Genomic DNA, 16,081 nt, shown 5'->3' with positions numbered 1-16,081 from the left:
ACTAGACAAAAAAGCTTATCCTTATTTTTCGCCTATGCATGCAGCTCCTGGTACATGTATGACAAATTTCTTGGGAACAGCAGTTTTCTTTCATTATGTCAAGATTTTGTTACATATAGCCGAACAGATGATAATTTAGGGGCTTGAATTTTTATTTTGCAGTAACCAGAACTTTGTTACAGTGTATAACCATTTTACATAGAGTACATTTGTGTGATCATAGCAATATGTGTGCCAGTAATGTCTACGTGTTTATAGATGCTTGAAGACTAAACTTGTGACAAGTGTCCCAATACAGACCTTTTTTTTTTTCTTGCAACACCCATCCTCCTGTTGATAGCATAGCATTTAATGATGTACAATGGCCTTTCACATACAGCACTGTATTTGTTCATATTTTTGTTTTAAATGACCTAGTGTACATGAATGGGCATACAGTTGTACATCTTTGTATTTCAGAATCATTGTGATGAATGCCTTCGAACAATATTATTCTTAATCTTAAATTACACAGCCAAAATGGAACTGAAGTTCAAATTTGGGACACAGAATTGAACAAGCTTGTACATATTTCAGTTACAAGTACATTTTCATTTCCACACAGTCTTCTGAGTTGTATTTATGTTGAGAGTTTATGTTGAGGGTTTGTTCATTTCCTTAAATTGTGAAGGGAGAAAGTAAAGTATGCCATCATTTGTCTTTGATATTGTCAGGCTTTAACTACAAGAATCTGAAATATGACTGACAATTTCCGTATGTCCACATGCATCAATAGAAAAACTATGCGCACAATGCTAGTACTCGTACCTGTATATCACAAGACTTAAGACCCTCTAATATTGTTAGGCCCTGTATGCCAAGCTCATCAGTATGTTTTGATTGGGAACGTGTCAACATGTGTGTCTGTGAAGTGGACTGTGCATCGCAGATGCCTCACAACATGCTGCAGTGTATCTGAAATACATCTGGTTAAGATTCTCCTCCACTGACCAGTCAACTTTGTCCTACTTTACATGAATTTCCAGAGTTCCAGTGCATCATACATCGGACTTCTAGTGTGCTGAACTCATTGGACCAAGGAAATGAGTTATCTATTCAATGGTTTTTGTTATACTGTAGCAGCAGACTGCTGCATGGCCAATGTACGGTAGGAGAACGATAGAAATTAATCAATGAAATATGAAAAAGAGAATCTGGACCTACAGAGAACTTGTTTAAGGTACAAGATGTTATTTTTGGAATAATACACTTGTATGAATTGTTTATGGCAGGATGGATGATAAACATATAAATGTAATACTTGTAATCATAATCATAGTCTCATCAGCCTTGTTCAGCAGGGAATTAATGTATAGTGTATGCAAGAAAGTCCTCCCTAAAGGTCAAAGTGCACAATGTACAGTATGTATATAATACTTGTATCAATAAAGATTTCAGGTAATGGAAGAAAAAAAAAACATTTGTCTTATGAGATTCATATGTGAGAAGCATGAATTTATTAAAATGCAGCAATATTGTAAATGAAACAGTTCAAAACCATAAACATTTAATTAAACCTGTACAACATATTTCTTGTTTTGTTATGTATTTTGCTTACGAAACATATATCAAAACAATCAACGTTGTTGTTTCTAAGTACAACTGTACATGTAGGTACCATCACCGGTTTGTTATTTGTGAAATATCTCATATATTATTGCTCTCTCCGTCTCCTGTCTGTCTGTCCATCTGTCCATCTGGTTCTCCCTCTCTCTCTCTCACTCACTCATTGATTGATATTACAGGCAGACATGGAGACACAATCTACTGAAATAGTTTATACAGATGGCCAGGGTACATCCAGACAAAATCGGCAAAAGTCATTCTGACTTGTGCTAAGACTATCTTACGGTCACCATTTTTAGAGATACATACAGTGTCTATGTTCAGGTGTGCATCACAGAGTCATTTATTCAATCCTGAGATGTAGAATCTGCACATGATGTTTCTCTGTCCTAGGAGGTGCCCCAAACTAAATACAAAGATATTGTACTTCAGGGAAACATTTTCTCTTACAATACAGACAAAATAGCTCAATTTGAATTTAAAGCAAAGAAATGTAGCGTATGTTGGGGAAATCCATATTCGGACGGAATGTCACTTTGTATGATATACATTGTACATGTACCGTCAAAGGAGCGATCATGACGCTGTGGTGTATTCACAATGTCTATGGCATCATCTCTCAGTCAAATTTTGTCTACGTTCTTACACTCTCTATATTCCCTCACTATTAACCATCATGAAGCATCCTCAAAAGACACATAAGTTGTGTCTTCTTTGCTGTCTAAAGGTGGAAAGCTGTACAAGTACTTCTAGTATGTTTCTTCGTCTGAGTGTGAAATGAAGAAGTGTCGGCAGACCACATTATTAACATTCAATCATTTATGTATGTATATATGTATGTACGTATGTATATATGCATGTGTATATATATACATACATATATATATATATATATATATATATATATATATATATATATATATAGATTTATACATGTATGTACAGTATACATATTTTTTTCAATATCTGTCCAATTTGCACAAAATTACACGCAAACTAAAATTTCAGATAAATCATGAATGGTGTTTCGAACAAATAATACATGTATTGTAAATACCCCCTTAAACCAAGAAGAAATGTAGGCATCTCTATTTAATTATGTATAGCCCGTCAGCGTATAGATGGACTGTATGCTCTAAGTGATATGTAATGACGATGGTCTCGGGAATAATTCTCTACTCTCTATACAAGTGACTGTCATTCATATGCTCTGGCACACTAGCGTATCACAACTCTCACGATTCAGAGGCATACTGTAGATTTGTGCACATAGCTACAGACATGGTGTACAAACGCTATACGGTTGGATATGTTACATGTATTATGGTATTGTCGCTGTCATATAACAATTTATTCATCTTCGGCATTTACTGATCTCATACAGATGCACTCTAGTAGGACTTTCCACTTAATCATACCACCAACTGAAATTCTAGGGAACCTGATTTTCAAATTTGCAGTAAACCTCCCCTAAGTGGGTGTTACACACACATGTTGGAAAAAAAAAAACAGCCTTAATGGTTAAAATCTCGTGTTAATGTATTATATAAATCGAAATGTATGTGAGGTCGAATGATTTTCTTCAGTCCTTTTATATTTGAGTAAGGCGAGGTTGATTGTACCGGGTATACTGAATTTGAGCCTGCGTGCTGACAAACATTACAAACGTTAGTCTGTTTATATCACTTTAATAAATGTAGTATTATTTCGAACAATCCGGTACAATTTGCCTGGAAATCATGTATATCATCTCGCATATGAACTTCCACTTCACATAATAGTTTACTTTTCTGAAAAGCAGCATGGCGGTATCACAGTTAAAGGGATGGTACAGTATTGGTGGAGATGAGATTTGGGCTTTTAACTACTGGCTTTTTGCGAGATACCAAGAAAACACTTGTGAAATAGTACAGAGCATACCATTTTAAGAGGAATTCAAAGTTTATTTGATGAAAATCAGGTTTGGAATGACTGAAACATCCAAAAACAAAGTAAAACAAAGCGATTGTAATAAAATGTGGGTCCCACACTTTATCAGAATCGCTCTGTTTTGGATATGTCAGCCATTTCAAAACCAATTTTCATCAAATAAATGGAATTATGGAATTGCATGCTCTTTCATATTTCATAAGAGGTTTCTCATTATCTCACACACACACAAAAAAACAATGTTAGAAACCTGAAATTGGATCTCAACCAAAACTATACGACCCCTTTAACGCATCATTAATGCTGTACGACAATGTTCGAAAGACTGAGCCTGCACTGCGTCCACAACGGAGTTTACTTAATGGAAATAATATACAACTGTTTGTGTGTTGCTGTTTTTTATGACGATGTTGACGGTAGCTGTTTCCGAGAATCCATGCTGTGATGCTCTCGCATACGCTGCGCGTTTCAGTCCCTTTCTCGCTTTCCTCTTTGTCACCGGGAAGATAGCATCTTCCACGGGTCTAAGTAATTACCAAGTCAGAAAAGCCTTGGATACACTCCCGACAAGCGTTCTAGTTGCATGGAATGGATGAACTCGAATAAATAAATCAGTCAAATGGTTTGTCCTCGCTGGCTCAATAATTACTTCTTTGATATGAGAACATTCTACGTTTATGCAGCAAGTCACTTCTTATGACAAACAATCGAACACGCTTCCCTGAATTGATGAATCGTTTCACAATAAAATGCACAAAATAGATTTTGTGTCACGTTATCTTAACCATAATAAATAATCAAAGCACATTTACAAGGCCCTTTTACCCCTCGGGTCCATAGATTTCTGCGGAGTTCTCTAAACTATGTCCAGATTCGTGGAGTCTTTTAACCACACATTGTTGAATGACGGTAACGTTGGTGACATATCACTGCATCGACACTGAAAAGGAGCAGATGACGGTAACGTCCGTTTCCAACACAATCGAACGTCATCAGCAACGCTCCGCACAGGGTAGAGCATCTGTCTTGGCGCCATAGGGAGAGACGCCATCGTGGTAGGTCTTGCGCGGAGTTCAACAGGGAAGTCAAGGGTGGTTACGTTATGTACTTCCGGTGAAGGTGAACTCTGCCCAGCTGACGCCAGAGCTGGTGTGGATGTCAGAGATGTCCGCGTCGTGCCGACATCTGAAGATGAGTCGTAGATAGATTTGGGTGATGGTTTCACGGGTTTATCGCTGTCGCCGAAAGGGAGTGATTCCTTTGTTGTGCTTGGATAGTAGGGAACCTCAGTCTGCGCGATGGTGCTTGTAGTACTTCCAAAAGTTTCCTCTGATGTAGAAGCAGTTGCTTTAGATATCATGTGCTGTTCTGCAGTAGATTGCTTCAACAAATTTTCTGTTACAGTATTAGCTGGATACTGCTCAGTCACATCGTAATCAAGAGATGTAATGGGCAACGACGGTTCATGAGTACCAAGCGGTGTGGTCATTATATCAGTTATGGTTATTTCAGAAACTTCTTGTAGAGGAGAAAGTACGGTTGTTTTGAGGGGTAAAGTTACTTCTCTGGTCGTGTGAAGTGATACAATTTCTTGTATACTTTCCGTACTTGTCGTTACAGACAGTGTTGGTTCCAAGTTTTCCTCAGTAGAAAGCAGTTGCTCGTCAAATGTAACAAAAGGGACATCAGTTGTTGGATATGGCGTGGTAAATATGTCTGTATCCGTAGACTGTCTGAAGTCCTCTGATACAGAGATAGCCGGAACTGTGGTAACGAAGGTGGTATCATTGACTGTATTTGCTGTATGATTCGGCCTGGAATGAATCGTAGAGACACGCGGCTGTGTCGCAGGTGCAGCAGTTGATGACCCGTAGCCCTGAGACGTGATTCGATCATTCACTAGTGTTCCTGGCAAAAGATCTGTCGTCTTTTCTGATTCTGGTGGCAGCGGAGCTCTAGGGATGCTAGGCAGAGATACGTTGCCTGACGCCCCCTTATCAGGAGATCCAGAATAGGGTTTATCGCTTGTCGTCCAAACAGTGGAGGTTGAATCCGTGGTAACTGACTCTTGATCTGGCGCTGCCTGAGCAGTGGCAGAAAAAGTGGTGTTGCTAATCGTCACTGGATCCATCGATGTCGATTTCGTTTTAAAACCTGGGCTGCTCGTTACAAGCGAGTCACTAGAATGTACGCTCGGAGTCCTAGTAACGCCGGAGACTGTAGATGATGCTTTTTTTATTGTTGAAAACGACTTAGGTGTCACTGAGGAAGTTGCAACTTCTGATGATTTTAAATTTGTTGCAGCCTGAGTTGTAGCGAATAAATCGGTCATGTTGGTTGCTGACGGAGCCAGTGATAAGGACGTTGCTGGTGAGGATGTCACATCTGCGATGCTCGTTGGCACAAGGGAGTCAGTAGTGTGCGCGATAGTTGCCCTGGTAACACCAGAGGAAGCAGATGACACTTTCTTAATCGTAGAGAAAAATCTGGATGCAACTGTGGAAGTTTGAATATCTGTTGCAACGTAGGAGGTTGTAGCCGTGATTTCGTCGACGTCGGGCGTTTGGCGGCCTGATCCTGTCGACAGCCGAGCGTTTGCAGTCGGTATAGATGAATATGTCGGCGAGAGTGTCTGAATACCTGCAGTGATAGTCTCGTCGCCAGGATTGTCTGTCTGATAGGTAGTTCTCGTTACCAAGGTTGTTTCACTCTGTGTCGAGAGGTGAGAGGTCGCTGTGGACAGTGGTGTAACACTGACTTCGGAATATGTCTCGTTAGCTGTAGTCGCGATCTCCGAAAATGTGGTATGTTGCGGCGCGGGAGGAACAGACATATCTGCATTTGATGTTCGGGTCGTATATCGCTGTGAGGTAACCGACGGCGTGGTTGCAGCTAACGTGTTGCTTAATAGTGTAGTTGGCACCGGATTATTTCTTGCAGTATATGTTTTGTCCGACGTGGCATTTGGCTGAAAAGTTGTCGCAATAGTTGGTGACGGCTCTACGGAAGTACCTCTTGAGGACTTGTACGGCAGCGTGATAAACGTAGGTGTCGGTGATGATGATGTGTCTTGAAATGTTGTGAGAAAGGGTGTACTAGGCCTTGAAGGATAACCGTAGGACGCTGTTGTCTCTTGACGAGCTGTAAGCGTTGTCATGGAAGCAGCTGTTTTTCGGAAAGTGCGTTGAGGACTTGTGCGTGGGGGAGATGTCAACTTTTCTGTCGACTGTTCAGTTGTGCTCTTGGTAGTACTAGGCGGAAGTGTTCTCGGGACCTACGAGAAAGAGAGAGAGAGAGGGGGGGGGAAGTGGTTGAGAGACTGTCTAAATTATCTGTTTGAACAAACTTCCGATCAGTATTAAAGAAGAATTCAGCATAACTGTCCTCTGCTAAAGCTGTACGGAACATCTCAAGCGAACAGAAGCAACATTTCATATTATAGTATGTTATATGGTATATCATGGCTTTTTATCTAATTACATATTCATATCGTCAGCTTGTTTTGCCGATGTTGTTTGATTAAAAAGTGCAAGTTCATACCATATATTTGATTTAAAAAATGATAGAAAAACAGTTTAACAATTATCTTTGAAAAAAAAAAACATGTAAGGGCGAAAATGACGGATACAGGGCGTAATTATAAGACTGTGCCCCCAAATGGTTACAGTATACGATTTCTGTTCCTTGTCACTAAACGACTTTGACCGAAAATGTCCGGAGGTACCGGAGGTAGAGCGGCAGAAAGAAGATGCAGCGTCTCAACTACTTGTCATAAGGTTCAATCTTACCATCTTAAACTGGCAACGGACACCCTCGTATCCAGGGTGGCAAAGTCGTATCCCAGTGACGGAATCACAGTCGTAGTGACCGCGGTAGTCGTCCCTCGGTTTGCAGTATCTGTCGCAGTTCCTCCCGTAGTGATTCTTAGCACAGTAGATGGTGAATTCGACGTCAAGTCTGTAGTGGGAGGAGTGAAACGGAAACTTTGGTGTGAGTAATGTTAACATTGTTTTCAATATACCAGCAATTCAAAGAAGTTCACGACTCGTAATATTATACACGAAAAAGCACGCATGCAATTCACACACATAGAAATAGAAAGAAGGCAGAATAGGAGCCCAACACTTCTCTTAATTAGTTCATCTTTCAAAATTTGCAAAACGACTAAAAATATGAATAACAAAGCATAGTGGTATTTCATATTTCCATACAAAAAATATGATAAATAGGCCTACTATACTTCGCGGAATGTAATATAAAAATCAAAGACTCTTGATGTACTGTTAAAGGGATGGTACAGTATTGGTGGAGATGAGAATTGGGCTTTTAACTTTTTGCGAGATACCAAGAAAACACTTATGAAATAGTACAGAGCATACCATTTTAAGAGGAATTCAAAGTTTATTTGATAAAAATCGGGTTTGGAATAACTGAAACATCCAAAAACAAAGTAAAACAAAGCGATCGTAAGGTGGGTCCCACACTTTATTACAATCGCTCTGTTTTGGATATGTCAGCCATTTCAAAACCAATTTTCATCAAATAAACGTTGAAATCCTCATGGAATTACATGCTCTTTCATATTTCATAAGAGGTTTCTCATTATCTCACAAAAAATGTTACAAACCTGAAATTAGGTCTCAACCAGAACTATACGATCCCTTTAAATTCACTACGCTGAATTGATTTCCGGCTGTTCTCTCTCGTGATTGAGATCTGATTATTTTCATCCCCTTTTCCTATGTTTTATTTCGTTTGTTTTCATGTGAAACATGAATATAAACTAACAGTGTGTGTCCTTGAAAATCCCGTTCATATGCACTTTTTTGAGATTTCAATGGGCACATCGGAGGTTTGTACAAAGCTATTTCCACATACAATCGAACTAGACCTCTCTCTAACTCCGGAACAACAGACGGTGCTCCAGTTCTGCGAGTAAGTTTACTAAACTCTAAATTGGCCTCTTTGTCAAATGGCGCCAAATGGGAAATGACGGGTCTCTCGTTTGTTTGATAGTTCACATCCCGCATAGTCGTGGATTGGTTTAGCATTCATTTCGTTTTTTGTTTTGTTTTGTGATGCTGTGTGTTTATTTGGTTTCTTTTTTGACGTTTTGAAGAGATGAAGTCAGCTAATAGGCATATATATTGAAATACCTTTACCCAAAAAAACGGTGTAAAAAAGTAGGTATAGTATCGTGACGATACAGTTACTCCAAGTAGTTCATAGAGACACACCAGATGAACAATTACTGATTGCTAGAAGTATGATTTAGCTTGTAAACGAAATTAGTGCCTGACGCAAGATAAACTACGAAACAGAATGCAGGGAAAAAAATTACTAGACCATTTTGGTGAAGCAGGGGCGGGGTTGGAGCTAGGGGAGGGGTCCATAATTGAAATCGAAATCCAAGCCTCTCGGCACTAGTTTTCCAATGTTTGTTTGTGTCTAGTTGTAGAAGAATTCCAAAAGATGTGAAAAACAATGCACAAAATGATATGCCCAAAATGCTCAAAAGAGTAAAAACAAGTGACAACATCACCGTGGTGTAATGCATTACTTCGTCAATTCGGGTAAAATGACAATAAAATATGCAGCTATGAAATTATGTTTAAAGGGAGTCTACGTGATAGCCGATGACAATCACACAAATGAATATCGCTATATACGTATTTTTTTTTCCTTTACGACTCATCTAATCAATGAAATTATTGTTATAATCACCACTATATTATTGTCGTAATAAAGCACGTTTATTTTACAAACCTAAAAAGCCCCCTGCACAACAGCCATCTACTCGGTTTGCTTCTCTCCATAGTCGGTGCTGGTCTGCCGGCGCGAATGGCGAACGTATATTCGATGACCTCGTCGACGGCACCGTATCGCCACTCGTCGATGTCCTTCACTAGTATGAAGACACGCATTGAACCCTGGGATCGAAATTAACAGGAAAAACAACATAACACACAGAAAGCAAGAAAGAAAAAGCTCAATAATGATTAAAGAGAATTTGTTGATTCAAGTCATTTCAAACTTTTCGTTATATTCGATGCTTTTACGGTCACAGCTATTTTCATTTTTCTTTGTTTTCTGGTAGCGAACTATATCAAAATGAATGAATGAATGAATGAAGAAAGCCCCAACCCAGCAACGCCTGGAAGCTTAAGTTGCTATTGAACATGATGATAATAATGATATAGATAATAACAACGATAATAACAATAAAACTCATAGATATCTCATCCCTATCATTTGATCTCCTCTCCTCAGCTTATTTCTCAGTATCTTGCTCATTTAGTTGAGGCATGCTAACTTTCTTGTTGTTGTTTTTTGGCCGTCTTAAAGCTCAAGTTTTTCTTTCCAATGACTATCAAAAATAGAATTGTACTTCATAAAGGACTCCAAACAATCATGACACATCACTTCAAAGCAGCAAAAGTAAACTTCCTTTAGCTTTTTCAGATATTCGAGGCAACAAAACGACAAAAAATTCAAAGGAAAAAAAAAGAATATCAATCCTATAAAAGTGATAATGTAAATGCTTGCTTGATGCTCCCAGCAGTAATGTGATGTTGAATATCTGTTTGTTGTATTGGTGCATCTAACAAACAGGAGTTGGAAGTTTGAGTCGAGAAATTTTCAGACGAATGCCATTTGGGGTCATCCCCATTAATCATGATTATGGCCCACAACCTCGACATTGAAAACGTTACAGCCCGCGAGTCATACAGCCCATGTATGTGCTCGATACAGTAAATAAGGCCCACGAGTGCGACAGTAGGCAAACGAGGTGCATGAGTCCGACACTTGGCACAAAAGGCCCAAGAGTCCACCACTAGGCGAAAAATAGGCACACGAGACCGACACTGCGTATACTAAGCCCCGTGATGGAATGAGGACTTGTTTGCCTGTAGCGGCGGACTCATGGGCCTTTTTTGCCTAGCGGACTCGTTGGCCTTGTTTGCCTTGTGTCGATCCTGTTGGCTGTATTGACTCGTAGGCTGTATGATTCGTGGGCTGTATGACTCGTAGGCTGTATGATTCGTGGACTGTATGACTCGTAGGCTGTATGACTCGTGGACTGTATGACACGTAGGCTGTATGACTCGTAGGCTGTATGACTCGTGGGAGTCGGACTCGTCACGTGCACTCAGCTACTTGAGGTGAAATGCCTCAGCGCGTGCATGGTTAATCCTATAACCTGATTAACCACTAGCGGGTATCAACAGTGCAGAGAGATGAGAGTTCTATTACATATTGGACATCAAGTGAGACGGTTTTGATGAAACAATAAATCAGCAATGGCGATATCTAGAGTGGGAGATCTAAAGGTTGAAGCCTACAAGTCATCGAAACTATTATTCTATATAAATGTAAAGTGAAGTGATCAGGATATCATCTGCATCACTTAATTTCCATGTGTGTTCACGGCCGATATCAGTCTTTCGTGAAAACTTGCACTAATTCTTTCTTCATCTTCGACTTCATTGAATCTTCTGTCTCTCTGATTTGGAGTCTTTTGCAAATGAAAATCGCTTGTCAATTCAGAGCACATTAATTTTTGTTTTCTTCAAGGTATACAACTGCGTTGTTCGATGTTGTTTGGGTAGTCCACTTAACCATTCCCCAAGATCCCAAAGAAGTATAGCATGTAAAGTCTCGGTCGTGAGAACATGCATGTTCAATCTTTAAAAGCAGCACGGTGGAAAGATCGTTGCAAAAACGAACATGCTCTCTTCTAATTTCACATTGATCGGGTTACCACATCCCCCTAGAGGCCGACTGCGTGATTAACAACTACATCACGGAGTAATTTGTGGTGATTTATGAGGTTACGGCCATCCTGGTATTCTGCTCAGCGTCTGAACGCCTGCCATGGCGTTGAAGCATGTTCCAGACGTCACGGTCATTTAATTATCTCAAGCTCAGCACTGCGTAGATTAACTAAATTGAATCTGAATCTCGTCTCCCTATTGACGGCTTACTTTTCTTCGTCATCGTTTCCGCACTTGAATTTGCGGCGCGGATTGCGTGCACGCGTTCGGGTATCTTCTCACACTCGCACCCAGACGGACGCATGACCTCACCTGGCGATTTCACCGCAAACTTTGCAACCAACTTCCCAAACCGATAAAGGATAGATTAAAATGTTGGCGGTGACTCTTACTTTGAACCAACCGTATTCAGTCGTATGATTGTAAGAATTAGTAGTTGTATAGTTGCTGAAGACTTCATATATAGAGCAAAGGTATCGTTGTGCAAAATGTTTTAAAATAATGAATGCACCTACTACTTGAGTAATTAGGCCTACTTTTATAATGATATTAATAATTACGATTGCAAAAATGATAATGATAAAAGTATGTATTTGTAATGATAATAGGAAAAACAGTTACACAAAAAAAATAGCAAGATGGTTGTATAAATATTAGTAAGAATAGTGCTCGGAAGAAGAAGGGAGGTAGAGTTAACTGTCTTTGATTGCTGACTAATTTGCTGACTGAATAAAAGGGATGCGGTTCATGCAGGCTGTATTTTTGTGTTTTGCTCAGGGTCGCCACGTCACTTTGAACAGAGATTTGTTTTGGTTATTTGTCGGAAATACCTTTTTTTTTTCCCCAATCATCACTGCGACAAAAACCATGACCGCTAACTTCATGCGTAGAGGTCATGAGAATAACGGGCATGAACTCAGAAATATGAGCAGAGAATCAATGTGTTTCTAGTGGCTCCATAACATTACTTTGCTCCTGCGACAAATATCTGCACGCTAAGCCCAACATTTTACCCAAACATAATCCTAACTCTAATCCTAATCCTCACATCAAACTATTCAAAGGCTAAAACTTCATCACAACCCTATAACCCAGACCCTAAGTCCTTGGAGAAAATCAGACCGTATAGGAATTGTCGCAGGAGCAAAATGTCGTGCCATTATTTCTAGTCCACAATCCAGAATTCTTAGTTCTGATATATGAAATAGCCATGCCATGACACATCACCAAAAAAATCTATGTCCCGAACATCAAATGTCTGATTTTGAATCATGATATTACTTGTTTGCCGTCCACTGATATGATAATGATAATAATAATAAGGTATTATTTATCCAGGGTAGCCTCTTCAGTGTTGCCAATGCTCTATCAGAGGGCCCTGTCATTATCATTACCCCATAACAGCGTTGCCAGGTACCCATTTATACACCTGGGTCAAGAGGGACATAGTGGGTAAAAGGATCTTGTCCAAGGACATAAGAACTGGGCGGGAATTGAACTCAGGTCCTCCGATTGGGAGTCGGGAGTCTTATCCAGCATGCCACAGCGCCCCCACCTATATTCATTTTATGTTCAATGTCACCAAATCCAACCATTTTTTTAGAAATGGCAACAAACCAGTTATCGGCCACGCAGTTTCGAGAGATCGGTTGAACAGTTAGGGCAGTGTGATAAATTTTTTAAAATTCATCGATAGTTCTCCGACAAGAACTTATCAAAAAGTTATTCCAGCCACAAGCACACACTCAATGCAAAATGATACTTGACGTTCATATTGCACCATCGGGGAAATCAAGTGTTTGGTGAGCTTTCTCGTTGCCAAGAGCAACCTTTGAATTGAAATAAAGATATAGGATTTGGAGAACCTTTTGAACAGGGGACCAACTCTGTTAGTTCAGAAGAATCAATATACAGTGCTTATCACCTAAGTGAATATTTGACGTAACATCCTTCGCCATTTTCCTTCGGAAAATTCATTTGGATTTTCTGAAGGAATCGGATATGGTATACATAGCTATATACACATAAACATGTACAATGAAGTATAGTACAATAAAACGTAAATATATATATATATATGTATATATATATATATATATATATATATATATATATATATATATCATGTGCTTAGTATCTTGATAGTGATTGTTGTTTTTTTTTCTTGTGCGGGTATGTGCATGTGTGTGCGTGTGTGTGTTTGTGTGTGTTACAGTCTACACTGTATCATGAATTCCCCACATTAAGATATTTCCAATGATTCATAGACTTTGCCTCACTTGATTCGAGATGTTACCACAGAATCAGGAAGCAGCTTCCCATAATGATCAACACAGTTCCTAGAAAACCGATTTTCTATGGTCAAGTGCTAAAGTACATTACCTGTATTCTGACAATATTTGGGATTCTTTTTGTCCTTTCCCCCTTTTTTAATGGGGAGGGGGTGGGGAGGATAATTATGTCTTTAAAATCTGTTACTTTAGTATCCTACACATCAAAACACTGTAATTGAGACAGTGATTTTTTTTTTCAATAATGATAATTATCAAGCGTGTATCATACCCTCTCCCTTTTACAATTTGCTATTTGGATAAGTTTCCAAACTGTAACCCAAAGTTTTTAGTTTTTGAGCTGGAATTCGGGTCAAACAATGTACAAACTCGAACTCGAAATAATGCTTCCGAAAAAAACAACCCTGAACACTTTCGTTATCGCAAAACAATTTCAAGGAACATATTTTTAGTAAACATAAAAAAGTATGATACTTATTCAATCTGAATTTTGTTATACTCACATAGATCACCGCAGTATTCCATGTGTATTTATAATATATGATTGCATTTGGTGTGTTTGTGGTGGTTGCGAAATTCAAAACATCAATGTCACATTTTCAGGAATATGCGTAATGTGATGTAGACACCTATATGCCTAGATGGAATCAGTATCATAGAAAGATGATGATTTTGGCAATTACAAGATAGCTGAACACTTCATCTTTGGTGTAGACTATTATTAGCACACTTGTTGCTTAATACCAGTACCCCAAATAGAGCAAAAGACACTTTCGAAATTAATAATCATTCACGCCGAATGGTGAAATTTCCCAGTGAGATGTTAGCTGTTACGTAATTTATTGAAGAAAGAGAGAGAGAGAGGGGGGGCAGGGAGATAGAGAGGGAGAGAATGCGAGAGAGAGAGAGAGAGAGAGAGAGAGAGGGAGAGAGAGAGAAGGAAGAATAAGTTTTATTGTGCTGCGACTTCCGATGAAAACAGCAGATTTTGACAGGAAGCGGAACCAAGCACTCCTTGCCCGAAGTCTCGGGCGCACTTCAGCTGGAAGCACCGTACTTCCTCTGGGAAGACTGAGGGCATGCAGAACAGGTCAGGAAACTGTTCTTTTGTTTTGCTTATTCTCTCTATTTCCTGATGTTGCGTATAGCCGGTGAGTCAACGGAGGGACTTCCATAATATGGAAGTCCCTCCTTGTAATATTATTACAAGTTAAACATTTCGTACGAATGAGTCAAAAATACGGACGACGTATATAGTACAGCATACTGTCAGTACAGCAAACTATCTCTTCGATTGTATATTGTTTCTTATGTTTTAAACGGTAATGTATAAATAACAAGAAATGCCCAAATATAGAACAAACAAATAAACAAACAGAAAAACTTTTAATATGTCAGAGTAGTAGAGCAGATAAGCCGAAGAATTGTGCAAAATTTGACTAAAGCATGAAACTTTCACCATTGTTAGTACATGCTATAAGATTAATTTTAAGATCGGGAGGTAAGTCTGAATTGACCTCTGATGACCTCTAGAGGTCAATGACCTCAAAATCTAAGAAAATTGATATTTTACGTCATTGGTTAATGATAAACACAGTAATGATGTACTAAAACTTAATTTTTGTCACAGTGAAATTGTCTTTATGTTCCACAGAGCCCTGACAGGTTTCTACCTGTGACCTCTGATGACCTCCAGAGGTCAATGACCTCAAAATGTCAGAAAATTTATATTTTGCATCATTGGTTAATGATAAAACACAGTAATGATGTACTAAAACTTAATTTTTGTCACAGTGAAATTGTCTTTATATTCCACAGAGCCCTGACAGGTTTCTATCTTTGACCTCTGATGACCTCCAGAGGTCAATGACCTCAAAATGTCAGAAAATTGATATTTTAACGCGTCACTCATAACTGAAACACGATAATTATGTACTAAAAACTAATTTTTGTAAGAGGAATTGCCTCAATGTTCCACTGAGCCTTTCGAGTCAGATTTCTACCTTTGACCTCTGATGACCTCAGATGACCTATGATGAGGCCAATGACCTCAAAATGTCAGAACATTGATATTTGGTGCAATTGGTTGATGACAAACATGATTTAGATGTTATATTCATTTGTATTACAATTGAATTGTTTTCCTATTCCACAGAGCAAGAGAAATTACTCACGTGTCTCTACCTTTGACCTCTGAGGAAGGTGACAGGTCAATGACCTCAAAATATCAGAATATTGATATTCTATCGATAGTCAATGGTCAACTTTGTAATACCCGATGTACAATCATTTATGCTATAATAGAAGAATCTTGTCATTCCATGGAACATTGGTCATTAGCCTGTGCATTATATCCAACTTTGACCTCTCAGGACAATGAGAGGTCACTAAGGTCACATGTGTAGGCTTACCTGTATTGATGTTTGGCTTCATTGGTGTAATCGTAAATGCTTAATAATGTACAAATCACGCATTGACGTT

This window comes from Diadema antillarum, unplaced genomic scaffold (genome assembly GCF_040938485.1).
Source record: "Diadema antillarum isolate AM-2024a unplaced genomic scaffold, OU_Dant_1.0 seq00000693_RagTag, whole genome shotgun sequence".
In the NCBI taxonomy this organism is placed as follows: Eukaryota; Metazoa; Echinodermata; class Echinoidea; order Diadematoida; family Diadematidae; genus Diadema; species Diadema antillarum.
Note: the sequence above shows the minus strand (reverse complement) of the source record.